General features: G+C 43.8%; 1 long non-coding RNA gene across 1 annotated transcript; it reads right to left on the reverse strand.

Annotated features, from left to right (window-relative positions):
* Positions 1-16: 16 nt before the first annotated feature.
* Positions 17-16,889, reverse strand: LOC120985571. Its single transcript, XR_005775554.1, has 3 exons — positions 16,877-16,889; positions 4,788-4,793; positions 17-151 (listed from the first exon to the last, which is right to left on the reverse strand). It is a non-coding gene; the product is annotated as an uncharacterized LOC120985571 (long non-coding RNA).
* Between the last annotated feature and the right edge of the window lie 1,563 nt (positions 16,890-18,452).

An 18,452-nucleotide genomic window follows, 5' to 3' on the forward strand; every position in this document is an offset into this window, starting at 1 on the left:
TGCATTATAGGCTCAAAAGTGTTAAAGGAAAATATAAAAATCATATCATAATAATATTATGTAACAAAACTTGTTAGATTATCATCTGAATATGGAAAACTAATAGAATATAATCATGTGCAATGCATGCAATGTTCAATAAATCATTCAGCTCCAACTTAGTTTTTTTGTTTTTTTCAATAACTAAACTCATGATGCAAAAATAAAAGAAATGTGAAGGATGTTTCTGTCTTGCAGTAGCTTGGGGCAGTTAGGATTATATTATAGTCAATAGAGATAATAATCAGTTGCGATTTGTCATTTTTCAGGAACGGCTGTTTTTCATTTACCTACATGTACAATATTTACAACAAAAATACTTACCGGTATATTAACACAGATAAAGTGCGCAGAGAGCAACCATTTTTCATATTGGACATGGGCATGTGGACATCCCTGAGCTTAGTCCTCCAAATGGAACACCCATCTATTAGTAATAGTAGAGATATGCTTTAGGCTTCTTTCACACAACAGTATGGCTTTTTCAGTGTTTCGCGGGGCGTTTTTTCCGGATCCGTTGTTCCGTTTTTTGTTTCCGTTGTGTTTCCATTTCGGTTCAGTTTTTCCATTCCGTTTTTCTGTATGGCATATACAGTATACAGTAATTACATAGAAAAAATTGGGCTGGGCATAACATTTTTAATAGATGGTTCCGCAAAAAACGGAATGGATACGGAAGACATACAGATGCCTTTCCGTATGTGTTCCTTTTTTTATGTGGACCCATTGACTTGAATGGAGCCACGGAACGTGATTTGAGGGCAATAATAGGACATGTTCTATCTTTCAACGGAACGGAAAAACGGAAATACGGAAACGGAATGCATACGGAGTACATTCTGTTTTTTTTGCGGAACCATTGAAATGAATGGTTCCGTATACGGTCCGTATACGGAACGCCAAAAAGCGGCCTGTAAACGGAAAAAGAAAAACGGCCGTGTGAAAGAGGCCTTAAAAAGATGAGTGATTGGTGCAACCAGGTAATACCAGGTCCTCTATTGACTTCACGATGTACAACCTCCCAGCGCTGAGTCTGACTGCTGATCTCAGGAGCAGTTGGAAAACCACAATCAGCTCACTTTTGAGAAAGCTGAAGCGTGCCTTAGATGAGAGATTGATTGGCTGTATTGCAGGCGATTAGTTGTCCATGGGATGATTTCTATGAACGATCCTGCCAGCAACATTGCAAGCTAACCTGGCTGGTCAAGGAGTCAGATTTCCCTGGTCGTTCAGCACAGTGGCGAATGATTGCCAAATTTAGTCTATCATGCCATACACAGGCTCAGACTGGCCCACAGGGATACTGGGTAATCCCCCAGCGGGCCCCTGAGCAAGGTGGGCCCCTAGTCTCCCACCCCCTGCACAAGTGGCACATAACACATTAGACTTACTGCACTACATATATATATTCAAAGTACAGCACCTCAACCAGCCTATGTTCATATAAAAAAAAATGTTCGATTATTTATTATATTTGAATGTATCCGTACGGTGAGCCCCATAATAAATTTTACTGGTGGGCCCTAGGTACCTGTAACGGTACCCCGGGCATAAAAGGGGGTAAAAGCCGTTTAAGAGATATTCCCTTTCCAGATGCAAAGGCAGCTACTAAAAACACCAATCTCCCGAACTGGAAACCATATGAATGCTGCATACAGCTGAATAGGAAAAACAATATGAAAGGTTTACACTCCTAGCAGTCGAACTGGAACAGCATACAATAAATCCCCCCAAGAACGAGACCAAGCTCTGTGTTGAGGGTAAATCAGAATCTCTCTTTACTGAGGGCTACCCGCCCGTATTTATGCAGGTCCCCATCTGGTGGACACTCCCCTAGGGGACCAGATGGAAGACTGACACAGGACAGATAAGCAGCAATTCAGGATACACAGACACAATACATCCCCACAATGCATCCTGGTTTCCTCCTCTTTGCCATGGAGATAACCGAGGAGAAATTCAATTATCTCTCAGGACAAAGGGACATCACCATTGTACACATGGGGACAACAGGACAGAAATCACTATTCAAATATACAATGTCACAACCATTACAGTAAACATAGATATTTAACATATCCCCAGATAGCTCAGGTCTGAGTGCATTTTATTAGGTGAATGGCACTCAGACTACACGAATACAGTAGAATCGCCATGGAGCCAAATTCTTTCACATAGTCTTTTGTTATCCGAATGGGCTCCATGGCATAGCTATCTGGGGTATCACTGTTCAAATAGGGCAAGTACCAAATGACCCGACTTTCATGTCTTTGCAGGGGAAAATCAAGCATTTCAACATGGGGCCATATTCTAAAGGGGAGCAGACGGGCAACTAGGCTTCTCCAATGCAATGTGGCGAGATTGGTCTCGTCACATCTCTCCCCTTTTTCAAACAGACTAGCAGGGTATCTGACTTCCTGCCAGTCAGTGCCATTGTTAGTCCAGCAGCCCACCCACAAAACAGAAACAGCAGTACAGCCCACCCACAATAAATGGTTACTACACCTGAGCAACTGAGAACTTTGTCCATGTCCAGGTGCCTCACCACGGCTGTGTGGGGGACTGGTAGACTGCCTTGGTGGGTTGCTGAGTGGGCAGAGACCAGTGGTACTTTGTCCTGGTGCCAGCGCTACCACGGAAGAAGCCTGGTTGGAGCCTGGTTGTTGGAGGGGAAGACCGACTGTCTCCCCTTTGGATACTCAGCTCTGCTTCTGGAGGGGGAGACAGACTGTCTCCCCTTTAGATACACAGCTCTGCTGCTGGAGGGGGAGACCGACTGTCTCCCCTTTGGCTAAACAGACCTGTTGCTGGTGGACAGGACCGACTGTCCCTACCCCTGTGCTGTAAGTGCAGAGACCACGGTCCCATCTGCACTGTTGTGGGGCTTACTGTCTCCCCCTGGTATGTTAAGCTGCCGCTTGGGAGAGGGGGTAACAAGCTCCTCTCCCATACATACTTCCAGCCGCTGGGAAGGGAGACCGACCGTCTCCGCTCCCAATACAGTGTCCTGCTGCTGGGGAAAGGAGACTGGGCTCTCTATTCCCTGCTGGACACTCTGCCGCTGGGGTGGGAGGACAAAGCTCTCCTCTCCTAATAAAACACTCTGCTGCTGGGGGACAGGACCGACTGTCTCTGCCCCCTGTAACTCAGCCTGCTGCTGGGGAATGAAGACTGGGCTCCCAATTCCCAATAAATCACATTGCCGCTGGGGAGAGGGGGTAGCAAGCTCCTCTCCCATACATACTTCCAGCCTCTGGGGAGGGAGACCAACTGTCTCCGCTCCCAATACAGTGTCCTGTTGCTGGGGAAAGAAGATTGGGCTCTCTATTCCCTGTAGGACACTCTGCCGCTGGGGGACAGGACTGACTCTCTCTGCCCCTGTAACTCAGCCTGCCGCTGGGGAATGGAGACTGGGCTCCCAATTCCCTGCAGGACCGGTGGAGAGAGATCTCGGTCCCATCTCCACCGTGAGACTGTGACACAGGACAGATAAGCAGCAATTTAGGATACACAGACACAATACATCCCCACAATGCATCCTGGTTTCCTCCTCTCTGCCCTGGAGACAACCAAGGAGTAATTCAATTATCTCTCAGGACAAAGGGACATCGCCATTGTACACGTGGGGACAACAGGACAGAAATCACTATTCAAATATACAATGTCACAACCATTACAGTAAACATAGACATTTAGCATATCCCCAGATAGCTCAGGTCTAAGTGGATTTTATTAGGTGAATGGCACTCAGACTACACGAATACAGTAGAATCGCCATAGAGCCAAATTCTTTCACATAGTTTTTCGTTATCCGAATGGGCTCCATGGCATAGCTATCTGGGAGTTCAAATAGGGCAAGTACCAAATGACCTGGCTTTCATGTCTTTGCAGGGGAAAATCAAGCGTTTCAACATGGGGCCATAGTCTAAAAGGAGCAGACGGGCAACCAGGCTTCTCCAATGCAATGTGGCGAGATTGGTCTTGTCACAGTACCCCAGTCCAACACTGGCCATACACATGTTATTTTGACCGCCATTTTCCATTCTGGTTGTTTTTTCAGCATACAAAAGTATACAGTGATCCCTCAAGATACAATGGCCTCAGGATACAATATTTTCAACATACAATGGTCTTTTCTGACCCATCGTAAGTAGAAACTAGACTCAACATACAATGCCTCCAACTCAGATCCAACCAATCAAGGCCACTTCTCTGGTAAAAAAGCTGTATGTTTGGTAGTTATCAGATATTCCTGACTGTTATACAGCCAGGTCCATAAATATTGGGACATCAACACAATTCTAACATTTTTGGCTCTATACACCACCACAATGGATTTAAAATGAAACAAACAAGATGTGCTTTAACTGCAGACTGTCAGCTTTAATTTGAGGGTATTTACATCCAAATCAGGTGAACGGTGTAGTAATTACAACAGTTTGCATATGTGCCTCCCACTTGTTAAGGGACCAAAAGTAATGGGACAGAATAATAATCATAAATCATACTTTTACTTTTTAATACTTGGTTACAAATCCTTTGCAGTCAATTACAGCCTGAAGTCTAGAACGCATAGACATCACCAGACTTTGGGTTTCATCCCTGGTGATGCTCTGCCAGGCCTCTACTGCAACTGTCTTCAGTTCCTGCTTGTTCTTGGGGCATTTTCCCTTCAGTTTTGTCTTTAGCAAGTCAAATGCATGCTCAATCGGATTCAAGTCAGGTGATTGACTTGGCCATTGCATAACATTCCACTTCTTTCCCTTAGAAAACTCTTTGATTGCTTTTGCAGTATGATTTGGGTCATTGTCGATCTGCACTGTGAAGCGCCGTCCAATGAGTTCTGAAGCATTTGCCTGAATATGAACAGATAATATTGTCCGAAACACTTCAGAATTAATCTTGCCGCTTTTGTCAGCAGTCACATAATCAATAAATACAAGAGAACTAGTTCTATTGGCAGCCATACATGCCCACGCCATGAGACTACCACCACCATGCTTCACTGATGAGGTGGTATGCTTAGGATCATGAGAAGTTCCTTTCCTTCTCCATACTCTTCTCTTCCCATTACTTTGGTACAAGTTGATCTTGGTCTCATCTGTTCATAGGATGTTGTTCCAGAAGCTTTTTTAGATGTTGTTTGGCAAACTCTAATCTGGCCTTCCTGTTTTTGAGGCTCATCAATAATTTACATCTTGTGGTGAACCCTCTGTATTAACTCTGGTGAAGTCTTCTCTTGATTGTTGACTTTGACACACATACACCTACCTCCTGGAGAGTGTTCTTGATCTGGCCAACTGTTGTGAAGGGTCTTTACTTCACCAGGGAAAGAATTCTTCGGTCATCCACCACAGTTTTCTCCGTGGTCTTCCGGGTCTTTTGGTGTTGCTGAGCTCACCTTCTTTTTAAGAATGTTCCAAACAGTTGTTTTAACCACGCCTAATGTTTTTGCTATCTCTCTGATGGGTTGGTTTTGTTTTTTCAGCCTAATGATGGCTTGTTTCACTGATAGTGACAGCTCTTTGGGTCTCATCTTGAGAGTTGACAGCAACAGATTCCAAATGCAAATAGCACACTTGAAATTAACTCTGGACCTTTTATCTGCTCATTGTAATTTGGATAATGAGGGAACAACACACACCTGGCCATAGAACAGCTGAGAATCCAATGGTCCCATTACTTTTGGCCCCTTAACAAGTGGAAGGCACATATGCAAACTGTTGTAATTCCTACACCGTTCACCTGATTTGGATGTAAATACCCTCAAATTAAAGCTGACGGTCTGCAGTTAAAGCACATCTTGTTTGTTTCATTTGAAATCCATTGTGGTGGTGTATAGAGCCAAAAATTTTTGAATTGTGTCGATGTCCCAATATTTATGGACCTGACTGTATGTAAGGACTTGTTTTAGTTATCTGCATTTTGTTCTTAAATCTTTACTTTCTCTTATCTTGGATGACATTTGGAGGTTTGGAACCGATTAATCAATTTACAAAGGTTTCAACATACAATGGTCGTCCTGGAACCAATTAATATTGTAACTTGAGGGACTACTGTATCTTCAGATGATCATTGGTCAAAATAGCTGAAATCATCCATTTTGGCCAACTATAATGTGTATGAAGAAAACACCCAAAAAGTTTTACACAGCTCACCCTTAATTTACGTAATCCAAACACTTCCATAATGTAAAGGAAAACGTAGCATGTATGAATTCCCCGGATCTGGGGTCATGAGAGACTTCAGTAACAAATTTTCAATGGATCCAGCGCCTTGGCATTTACAATAAAACATAACCTTTTTTACATGATTAAAAGAACTACATGGTGTCCTCGGGGGGATGCGTTTTACTCAGATTGCGCTTCATCAAGCCCTAGTGAGGACATTCTCCAGGAGAAAGTTAAAAGACAAATTGTATATAACATAAAACTATAAAACCGAATATAATTAAAAACATATCATTACATTGAGATGACCGAACAGTAAATCGAATAATTCAAACAATCGATTGGTAGAAATAATAAATAAACAATTGAACGATAAATCGAGTAGTTGATCAAATGGTCAATTGATGAGAAACCACATAGGAAAGTAAAAAGTAGACGTAAAAATACAAGTGTAAGTATAGAAGTCCTCCAAATCTTGTTCTCAGTAGTGACGTATATAACCACCTATGTTCTCATTGGTGAAATGTATAATAGCCACTGAAGAGGTGTGCAACCTCGAAACGCGTATGGCAACTTATAAACAAAATTATGGATGACATAATCTAAAAAGATGCAGCACGCTGTAATTTCAAATTGGTGACGTATCAAACCACGTGGGACGCCACGTGAGACGCCATCGAACACGTGACTTACACTTGAAAGTTGCGACCGAGTGCATGACGCCAATCGAATGTTAACCTACACCGGACTATCGGTGTCTGCATGGCAAAGGATATCTACGCTGACTCGGCGTGCGGTCTGTTCAACCGAATAGCCACCGGGAGGTGGTGAAGATACGGTAAAGAGACTGATCTTTTTTCCACATGTTTGCCTGCTATACTATATTCTCCCATTGATATGGTAATCACACTAAAGCAATAAGTGGTTATACATTTCACCAATGAGAACATAGGTGTCACGGATGGTGTACAGGAAACAAGACAATACCATATAAACAATGTCTCTCTGGATCCACAACTAAGGAACAAAGGGAGACCCCTGCAATAGAGCTGCCGCTCTCCCTCACTGCTCAGCCTATGCGAACACCCCAAAGGTGGATGGCCGCATATCCATGTTCCTCGGCTATCTATTACCTGAAGACCCTACAATAGTGAAGGGACACGACCACCGGCTCCCTACACTGACACGGAGCGAGTCAGGGTCACCTGGATCCAGAAAAGACAAAAACATAAATACATAAACAGCACTTATCTGCAGACGACTGAGGACTGAGGACTGGGGACTGGGAACTGGGAACTGGGAACTGCATGCACACACACTCCAGGAAGTTGTATCAGCCGCACACTACTGCATTATGGGGAGGAACTTAAAGGGTAGCGATCAGTCTGACTGCATGACAGCTGAGATAGACTAACGAGATGAGAAACTAAACCAAAACAAAAAAATTCAAGGAGGAGGATCTGAGAAGCTCCTGTGAGCGCTTCTCAGCTGTCTGGGTGTGACAGTACCCCTCCCTCTAGGAGTGGACTCCGGACACTCAGGGCCCACCTTCTCAGGATGGGACCTATGGAAAGCCCTGATGAGACGAGAGGCCTTAACCATAATCGGAGGAGGAGGCAAAGGCGAGGGTACAATAGGTTGAACATAAGGTTTCAATAAGGACTTATGAAAAACATTATGGATCTTCCAAGTCTGAGGAAGATCAAGACGGTAGGCAACAGGATTGATGACAGACAGGATCTTGTAAGGCCCAATAAACCTAGGACCCAACTTCCAGGAAGGGAACCTTCAATTTGATATTCTTGGTAGACAACCACACCAGATCACCAACATTCAGGTCCGGACCAGGCACACGTCTCTTATCCGCCACACGCTTATATCTCTCACTCATGCTCTTTAGATTATCCTGAATCTTTTGCCAAATAGATGACAAAGACGAGGAGAATCTGTCCTCATCAGGCAAACCAGAAGAGCCCTCTCCCGAGAAAGTCCCAAACTGCGGATGGAACCCATATGCACCAAAAAATGGTGACTTATCAGAGGACTCCTGACGACGGTTATTTAAAGCAAACTCAGCAAGGGACAAAAAAGAACACCAATCCTCCTGATTCTCCGCCACAAAACAGCGCAGATATGTCTCCAGATTCTGATTGACGCGCTCTGTCTGGCCATTCGACTGCGGATGGAAAGCAGAACGACAACCGAACCCCCAAGCGAGAACAGAAAGCCTTCCAGAATCTGGAAACAAACTGCGTGCCCCTATCAGAGACTATGTCTGAAGGAATCCCATGCAATTTGACAATGTGGTCAATAAATGCCTGCGCCAGCGTCTTAGCATTGGGCAAACCAGGGAAAGGGATAAAATGCACCATTTTGCTAAAACGGTCCACCACCACCAGAATCACAGACTTCCCCGAGGAACGAGGCAAGTCCGTTATGAAGTCCATGGACAGATGTGTCCAAGGACGGGAAGGAATGGGCAAAGGAAGGAGAGGACCTGATGGCCGTGAATGAGGGACCTTGGCACGAGCGCAAGTCTCGCAAGCTGCCACAAAACCCTCAACCGACTTACGAAGCGCAGGCCACCAGAATCTCCGAGCGATGAGATCCAGTGTGGCTCTTGCCCCCGGGTGCCCAGCAAGGACCGTGTCGTGGTGTTCTTTAAAAATCTTGTGTCTCAAAGCGAGAGGCACAAACAACCTCCCAGGAGGACAAAGATCAGGAGCTTCTGACTGGGCTGCCTGCACCTCTGCCTCCAATTCAGGAAAAAGAGCAGAGACCACCACACCTTCAGCCAAAATGGGACCCGGGTCCTCAAAATTCCCACCTCCTGGAAAACAACGTGACAGGGCATCTGCCTTCACATTCTTAACCCCAGGGCGGAACGTAACAACAAAATTAAACCTTGAAAAGAACAAAGACCATCTGGCCTGTCTCGGGTTCATACGCTTGGCTGACTCCAAATAGGCCAGATTTTTATGGTCAGTAAACACGGTAATAGGGTGTCTGGCTCCCTCTAGCCAATGGCGCCATTCCTCAAAAGCCAACTTGATGGCCAACAATTCCCTATCTCCCACATCATAATTTCTCTCTGCGGAGGAGAGTTTCTTTGAGAAAAAGGCACACGGTTGCCATTTGGCAGGAGAGGAACCCTGAGACAAGACCGCACCCACCCCTACCTCAGAAGTATCAACCTCAACTATGAAGGGTAACGAAATATCAGGTTGTACTAGGATGGGAGCGGAAGCAAAACTCTCCTTGATATTAGAAAAGGCCTTACGCGCCTCTACCGACCAGGAAGAAAAATCTACCCCCTTTCTGGTCATATCAGTGAGTGGTTTAACAACAGAGGAATAATTCAAAATAAATTTCCTGTAATAATTGGCAAAGCCCAAAAAACGCATCAGCGCCTTCTGGTTCTCAGGAAGCTCCCACTCAAGCACAGCGCGGACCTTCTCGGGGTCCATGCGAAAACCAGAAGCGGAGACAAGAAACCCCAGAAATTGGATTTCTGGAACCGCAAACACACATTTTTCCAGTTTCGCATATAATTTATTCTCCCGCAGAATGAGCAAGACCTGACTTAAGTGTTCCTTATGAGTCTTGAAATCAGGAGAAAAAATCAAAATGTCATCCAAATACACTAATACAAATTTTCCCATTAAATGATAAAAAATGCTGTTGACAAAATGCTGAAAAACGGCTGGGGCATTCATCAAACCAAAAGGCATAACCAAATTCTCAAAATGGCCCTCAGGGGTATTGAAAGCCGTCTTCCATTCGTCTCCTTCTCTGACCCTAACCAGGTTGTATGCCCCTCTTAGGTCTAATTTGGAAAAGACTTTAGCCCCAACAACCTGGTTAAACAGGTCCGGGATCAGAGGAAGCGGATAAGGATCACGAATAGTGATACTGTTCAGCTCCCTGAAATCCAGACAAGGTCTTAAAGAACCATCTTTTTTCTTAACAAAGAAAAAACCAGCGGCAACAGGTGACTTCGAGGGTCGTATGTGTCCTTTTCTCAAACTCTCAGAGATATAAGCCCGCATAGCTACCCTCTCAGGTTGGGAGAGATTGTATAAACGAGATTTAGGCAGCTTGGCACCTGGGATGAGATTAATAGGGCAATCATACTCCCTGTGCGGAGGCAAACCCTGAACTCCACTCTCAGAGAAGACATCCAAAAATTCAGAGAGGAAAGGTGGTACTGTCTTAGTAGAAACCTCAGAAACAGATGTTATGAGGCAATTCTCTCTGCAAAAGTTACTCCAACCATTTATTTGCCTCGCTTGCCAATCAATGGTGGGGTTATGTTTAGTGAGCCAGGGTAGCCCCAACACTAGAGGAGTAGGCAAACCGCTAAGGACGAAACATGACACATCCTCAACATGAGCATCACTCACAATTAAACGGATATTGTGAACTATGCCCTTTAATGATTTCTGAGAAAGTGGAGCTGAATCAATAGCAAAAACAGGAATATCCCTTCCCAAAGTGCATACCTGGAAACCATGAGTTATTGCAAATTGATTATCAATGAGGTTGACAGCTGCTCCACTATCCACAAAAATCTCACAAAAAATGCTCTTGCTCTCTAGCGCCACCCTAGCAGGCAGGACAAAACGGGAACTACAAGCAAACGGAAAACCTTCAATTTCCGCCTCAACCCTGCCAATAGTAACAGACGGAACATTTTTAAAAGATTTTTTCCTTTTTGTCTCTTTATTACTCCCAGAAAACTGCCTGAATCTCCTTGAGGGACAAACATTTGCCAAATGATTTATAACTCCACAACAAAAACAAACCCTCCCATGCGGGCTGAATCTTCTATTGTCAGAGGCAATCAACCCCAGCTGCATGGGCTCCTGCTCAGAAGGGGCTGACAGTGACTGAGACCCCTGCGCACAGAATGAGACCGCTGCACTGTCCCGGGACTGAGTATGACAGGAAGGAGAGATCTCTCCTCTCTCTCTAAGACGCCTGTCAATACGAACGGCCTGAGACATAGCAGAGTCCAAGGAGATAGGCCTCTCATGAAAGGAAAATGCATCTTTCAATCCCTCTGAAAGACCATGGCAAAATTGACTTCGGAGTGCAGCATCATTCCAACCAGTATCAGCTGCCCATCTCCGAAATTCGGAGCAGTATATCTCTGCGGATTGTTTACCCTGGCATAACAGACGTAGTCTAGACTCAGCCAGAGCAATACGATCCGGATCATCATATATCTGACCCAGGGCTAAAAAGAATTCATCCACTGAGCGGAGGGGCCGTGCCCCCTCCGGTAGCGAAAAGGCCCAAGACTGAGCGTTACCCCTGAGCAGCGATACAATGATCCCCACCCTCCGTTCTTCATCACCAGAAGAATGGGGAAGAAGGCGAAAATGGAGTTTGCAAGCCTCTTTAAAACGCACAAAATTCTCACTACCCGCAGAGAAAGTATCCGGGAGCGAGATCTTGGGCTCAGCACAAACTCCATGAACGCAAGCTGAACCGGTCACTTGAAACTGAGAAAAAATCCTACGGAGATCAGCTACCTCCAATGAAAGACCCTGGAGGCGTTCAGCCAAAAGTGAAACCGGATCCATGCTTGAGACGGTTTTGGCGGCTGATAATGTCACGGATGGTGTACAGGAAACAAGACAATACCATATAAACAATGTCTCTCTGGATCCACAACTAAGGAACAAAGGGAGACCCCTGCAATAGAGCTGCCGCTCTCCCTCACTGCTCAGCCTATGCGAACACCCCAAAGGTGGATGGCCGCATATCCACGTTCCTCGGCTATCTATTACCTGAAGACCCTACAATAGTGAAGGGACACGACCACCGGCTCCCTACACTGACACGGAGGGAGTCAGGGTCACCTGGATCCAGAAAAGACAAAAACATAAATACATAAACAGCACTTATCTGCAGACGACTGAGGACTGGGAACTGGGAACTGGGAACTGGGAACTGCATGCACACACACTCCAGGAAGTTGTATCAGCCGCACACTACTGCATTATGGGGAGGAACTTAAAGGGTAGCGATCAGTCTGACTGCATGACAGCTGAGATAGACTAACGAGATGAGAAACTAAACCAAAACAAAGAAATTCAAGGAGGAGGATCTGAGAAGCTCCTGTGAGCGCTTCTCAGCTGTCTGGCTGTGACAATAGGTGGTTATATACGTCACTACTAAGAACAGGATTTGGAGGACTTCTATACTTACACTTGTATTTTTAGGTCTACTTTTTACTTTCCTATGTGGTTTCTCATCAATTGACCATTTGATCAACTACTCGATTTATCGTTCGATTGTTTATTGATTATTTCTACCAATCGATTGTTTGAATTATTCGATTTACTGTTCGATCATCTCAACAACATGTAATGATATGTTTTTAATGATATTCGGTTTTATAGTTTTATAGTCTTACATTAATAAATTTACAGTTTTATGCAGCCCCCTATGTTTTGAGTGCCTGTTTTACTTATATACTATCTTTGCATCTGTTTATTGGGGTAAACATATACATGAGCACTTGAATCCATTTGGTTGGGAGGTGAGCCGACTGTTCATCTTTTTTAAAAGGCAAATTGACATATGGAGTGCAGAGTAAACCTGGATACGTCACCGCCCCTCTCCTACAGCTGTCCGCATGGCTGAATGATTCGCCGAAATCTCAGATGGGCAGAACTTCTCATGTCAGTGTAAATATTTAAAAACAAGTGCTAGTCATATTAGGTATACATCCACTGGCATAAGCAATAAAATTAGTAATAATAAGATTAAGCAGAGTATCACAGTGGAAAAACAAATCCACTGTTTAAGGCCTCACAAATGTATTTTATTTCCGTTTCCGTTCCGTTTGCGGCTCCATTCAGGTCAATGGTTCCGCCAAAAAAACGGAATGCATACGGAATGTATCCTTTTGTCTTCCGTATCCATTCTATTTTTGCGGAACCATCTATTGAAAATTTTATGCCCAGCCCAATTTTTTTATGTACTTACTGTTTAAACGTTATTGTATGCTTCCGTTTCCGTTTGCGATCCGCAAAAAACGGATCACAAATGGAAACCAAACGGAAAAACAGAACAGAAACAGAAATACTACTGAAACAAAAAACGGAACAACGGATCTGTGAAAAACGGAATGCAAAATACAGAAAAAGCCATACGGTCATCTGCAAGTTTGAACACGTACTAAAATGAGAACCATACCATATGCATACAATACAGCTGTTTGGGAACCGATGCGAATCTGTGTGTGAACATGTGCCAAGATGAGATCCACAGCATATGAGTAGATCATGGCTAGTTTAATTTAAGGGCGTATATGTGAAAAAGCCCAATGAAGCTCTCCTAAGTTGAACACATACCATGAAGACACACAATGATTGCGTCAGGCAAAATGTAAACATAATTTGTGTTAATTATAATTATATGTAAAGCCTATACTTATAATAGTATGCAAATAAAAAGAATAAATGTAAAACCAAATATATTTTATAAATATAAAAATAATATGTATGTAGTACGACTGTTTGGGATTTCATACAGATCTGTGTGTGGACACGTGCTTACATGGGAGCAATAGCATATGCATGCAGTACAGCTATTTAAAATTGCATGTGGATCTGTGTGTGAACGCATACTTAGATGAGAGCCTTAGCGTATGGGCAGTGGCGGAGCATGGGTTGCCAGCACCAGGGGGAAAGCCATGTATTGCGCCCCCTTCAAACCTGTGGACACGCCCCTTTTTACAGATAATGTAGTAGATGTCACCTGCAGTCCTATGTAACACCACAGATAATACAATGATAACTCTCTGAGTACAGATAATGTAGTAGATGGGTGTGAGGCCCCAGAATTCAGAACACGCACAGTGTGACCTGAAGTCTAGGGCCAGGATGCAGCAGGGTGGGCCATATTCTCAATCCACCCCCCAACCCTACCGTGAAACAAATATGTGTTTGGACATTACATACATCACTACAAAATATACAGGAGAATACAGCACCACATACAGTACAGACCAAAAGTTTGGACACACCTTCTCATTCAAAGAGTTTTCTTTATTTTCAGGACTATGAAGGCATCAAAACTATGAATTAACACATATGGAATTATATACATAACAAACAAGTGTGAAACAACTGAAAATATGTCATATTCTAGGTTCTTCAAAGTAGCCACCTTTTGCTTTGATTACTACTTTGCACACTCTTGGCATTCTCTTGATGAGCTTCAAGAGGTAGTCCCCTGAAATGGTCTTCCAACAGTCTTGAAGGAGTTCCCAGAGATGCTTAGCACTTGTTGGCCCTTTTGCCTTCACTCTGCGGTCCAGCTCACCCCAAACCATCTCGATTGGGTTCAGGTCCGGTGACTGTGGAGGCCAGGTCATCTGGCGCAGCACCCCATCACTCTCCTTCATGATCAAATAGCCCTTACTTTCAAAGTTTTCCCAATTTTTCGGCTGACTGACTGACCTTCATTTCTTAAAGTAATGATGGCCACTCGTTTTTCTTTACTTAGCTGCTTTTTTTTTGCCATAATACAAATTCTAACAGTCTATTGAGTAGGACTATCAGCTGTGTATCCACCTGACTTCTCCTCAACGCCACTGATGGTCCCAACCCCATTTATAAGGCAAGAAATCCCACTTATTAAACCTGACAGGGCACACCTGTGAAGTGAAAACCATTTCAGGGGTCTACCTCTTGAAGCTCATCAAGAGAATGCCAAGAGTGTGCAAAGCAGTAATCAAAGCAAAAGGTGGCTACTTTGAAGAACCTAGAATATGACATATTTTCAGTTGTTTCACACTTGTTTGTTATATATATAATTCCACATGTGTTAATTCATAGTTTTGATGCCTTCAGTGTGAATCTACAATTTTCATAGTCATGAAAATAAAGAAAAATCTTTGAATGAGAAGGTGTGTCCAAACTTTTGGTCTGTACTGTACCTCATCCATCCAGTGACATCTCCTGTGATGTAGACTTTCCTCAATGTCTTCATTCAGAGATAGGACCGTCATGATACCTTCTTTCAGCCGCATCTTTACTCAGCAGAGTTTTGTTATTATTATATATAATGGGCGGCCCCTCTGTAATATTAATTATTGCTATATATAATAGGCCATTATATATCCTAATAATACAGACGGGCCATCATATATTATAATAATACTGATTTGCCATTATATATATATATATATAATAATACAGAGGGGGCCATTATATATCCTAATATTACAGAGGGGCCATTATATATTATAATTATGTCGGGGGGCCATTATATATTATAATAATACAGAGGGGACATTATGTATAATAATTTTACAGGGGGTCCGTTATATATTATACAGAGGGGCCAATATATATTATAGTTATACAGAGGGACCATTATATATAATAATTATACACGGGGGCCATTTTGTATTTTACAGAGGGGCCATTATATATAATTATTATATAGGGGGGCATTATATATTATACAGAGGGGCCATTATATATTATAGTTATACAGACGAGCCTTTATATATAAAAATTATACAGGGGGGCATTATATATTATACAGAGGGGCCATTATATGTAATAATTATATAGGGGGGCCATTATATATTATACAGAGGGGCCATTATATATTATAGTTATACAGACGAGCCTTTATATATAAAAATTATACAGGGGGGCATTATATATTATACAGAGGGGCCATTATATGTAATAATTATATAGGTGGGGCCATTATATATTATACAGAGGGGCCATTATATATTATAGTTATACAGAGGGCCATTACATATAATAATTATAAAGGGGAGCCATTATATATTATAGTTATACAGAGGGGCCATTATATATAATTAGAGATGTCGCGAACATAAAATTTTCAGTTTGCGAACGACAAACGCGAATTTCCGCAGATGTTCGCGAACGGGCGAACCGCCATAGACTTCAATAGGCAGGCGAATTTTAAAACCCACAGGGACTATTTCTGGCCACAATAGTGATGGAAAAGTTGTTTCAAGGGGACTAAAACCTGGACTGTGGCATGCCGGAGGGGGATCCATGGCAAAACTCCCATGGAAAATTACGTAGTTAATGCAGAGTCGGGTTTTAATCCATAAAGGGCATAAATCCCCTAACATTCCTAAATTGTTTGGAATAACGTGCTTTAAAACATCCAGTGTGTGTATACGACCAGGTATGATGTTGTATCGATCAGGTAGTGTAAGCGTTACGCCCTCTTCACAGTGACAGACCAAACTCTGACAAACCAAACTCCTCGTTTAACGCACCGCAAACAACCGCAAACAGTCCATTTGCACAACCGCAAACTCCCCATTTGCACAAGGTTGGATACCAAGCTAGCCATGTCCCGTTCCTTGTCCTCACTGATGTCATTGAAGGTCTCTTCCTCCACCCAGCCACGTACTACACCAAGGGTCCCCGAAAGGTGACAACAAGCCCCCTGGGACGCCTGCTGTGGTTGGTCTTCCACCTCCTCAAAGCCACCTTCCTCCTCTGACTCCTCTTCTTCAGACTCCTCTCTCTGCGTTGCCGCAGGTCCAGCAATCGACGACGACAAGGATGCTTCTGGTGGTGATGGTGACCACAACTCTTCCTCTTCATGCTCATCTACGGCCTGATCCAGCACTCTTCGCAGGGCACGCTCCAGAAAAAACGTATATGGGATGAGGTCGATGATGATGCCTTGAGTTTGACTGACCAGGTTTGTCACCTCCGCAAAAGGACGCATGAGCCTACAGCCATTGTGCATGAGCGTTCAGTAACGCGGCCAAAAAATACCCAGCTCCGCAGAGGCTGTCCTCTTTTTTTTTAATTAAAAAAATCTGTTCTTACCAGTTTAATCTCGGTTTTGTCCCCTATCAGGGGCCGGTGTATGGAATAGATTTTAGGAACCGGGAGATGGAAAAAAAAGGTTGGTCCGTCCTCTTACTTCCAATTTGGGGCACTGCGCGTGCGCCGTGCGATGTACTCTGCCACCCTATATGAGTGGTGTGTTAAGTAGTACTATTCTTATCAGTTTAATCTCTGTTACGTCCCCTATCAGGGGACGTGTATCGAATAGATTTTAGACAACCGCAAAGAGTTGTCAATAGTTGACACAAGTGACATAAATTTTATTCCTCTATGCGTCAATCTTGGTGTAGTGATGACTGTGCTCGTGCGCACGTTTGGGAGATTGCAGGCGATGGCGGTTTTTTTAAAGCCTATGGTCGTGCTGAGGTAGTTCAGTGACAGTTAAGTGACCCAGAAAACAATGATTCTGCAGTGTGGGCCCATTGTTGGCCTAGTTGTCTTTAATGATCACCTTAGATGATCACAAAGAAAATTAATGTTTTTTCTATGCAAAATTATCCAGCCGATCGCTTTTGGTCTGTTCACAATGAAGCAACGACCTTATCATCTGGGGTGTGCCAACATTGCCAACACACTTATAGAGGTGATCGCTTCATTGTGATACGCAAGCCCCTTCACCACAACAAGGTAACGATCAAGAAGGGGAATTGACACATGTATGTGGCTTTTTTTTTGTTTTGTTTTTGCAGCCAGAGTGCAGCACCAGAGGCCAGAAAAATTAGGCATGTACACATGCCTGAAAAATTTGGTATTGTTGCAGCCACTGCTGTAGCAGCGGCTGGAAAAATTGATGTTTTCCAGGCAGAAAGTGCACTAAAACATTGCGGCTTGAACCCTAGTTGGTGGCGGAGAAGTCACGCAAGTCATCCAGCATGCAGAGATTAAATACAGCAGCGTGTGGACCATTTTTAGCCCAATGCATCTCATCAGGCCTTTTTTAGTCAAATGCATCCCCCACTGTCAGTCCCTTCGGGATCCATGCCTCATTCATCTTAATAAAGGTGAGGTAGTCCAGACTTTTTTGACCTAGGCGACTTCTCTTCTCAGTGACAATACCTCCTGCTGCGCTGAAGGTCCTTTCTGACAGGACACTTGAAGCGGGGCAGGCCAGAAGTTCTATCGCAAATTGGGATAGCTCAGGCCACAGGTCAAGCCTGCACACCCAGTAGTCAAGGGGTTCATCGCTCCTCAGAGTGTCGATATCTGCAGTTAAGGCGAGGCAGTCTGCTACCTGTCGGTCGAATCGTTCTCTGAGGGTGGACCCCGAAGGGCTGTGGCGATGCGTAGGACTTAAAAAGCTCTGCATGTCCTCCATCAACAACACGTCTGTAAAGCGTCGTGTCCATGCCGGCGTGGTCGTGGT

The sequence above is a fragment of the Bufo bufo genome, chromosome 1 (assembly GCF_905171765.1).
Source record: "Bufo bufo chromosome 1, aBufBuf1.1, whole genome shotgun sequence".
NCBI classification, from domain to species: Eukaryota; Metazoa; Chordata; class Amphibia; order Anura; family Bufonidae; genus Bufo; species Bufo bufo.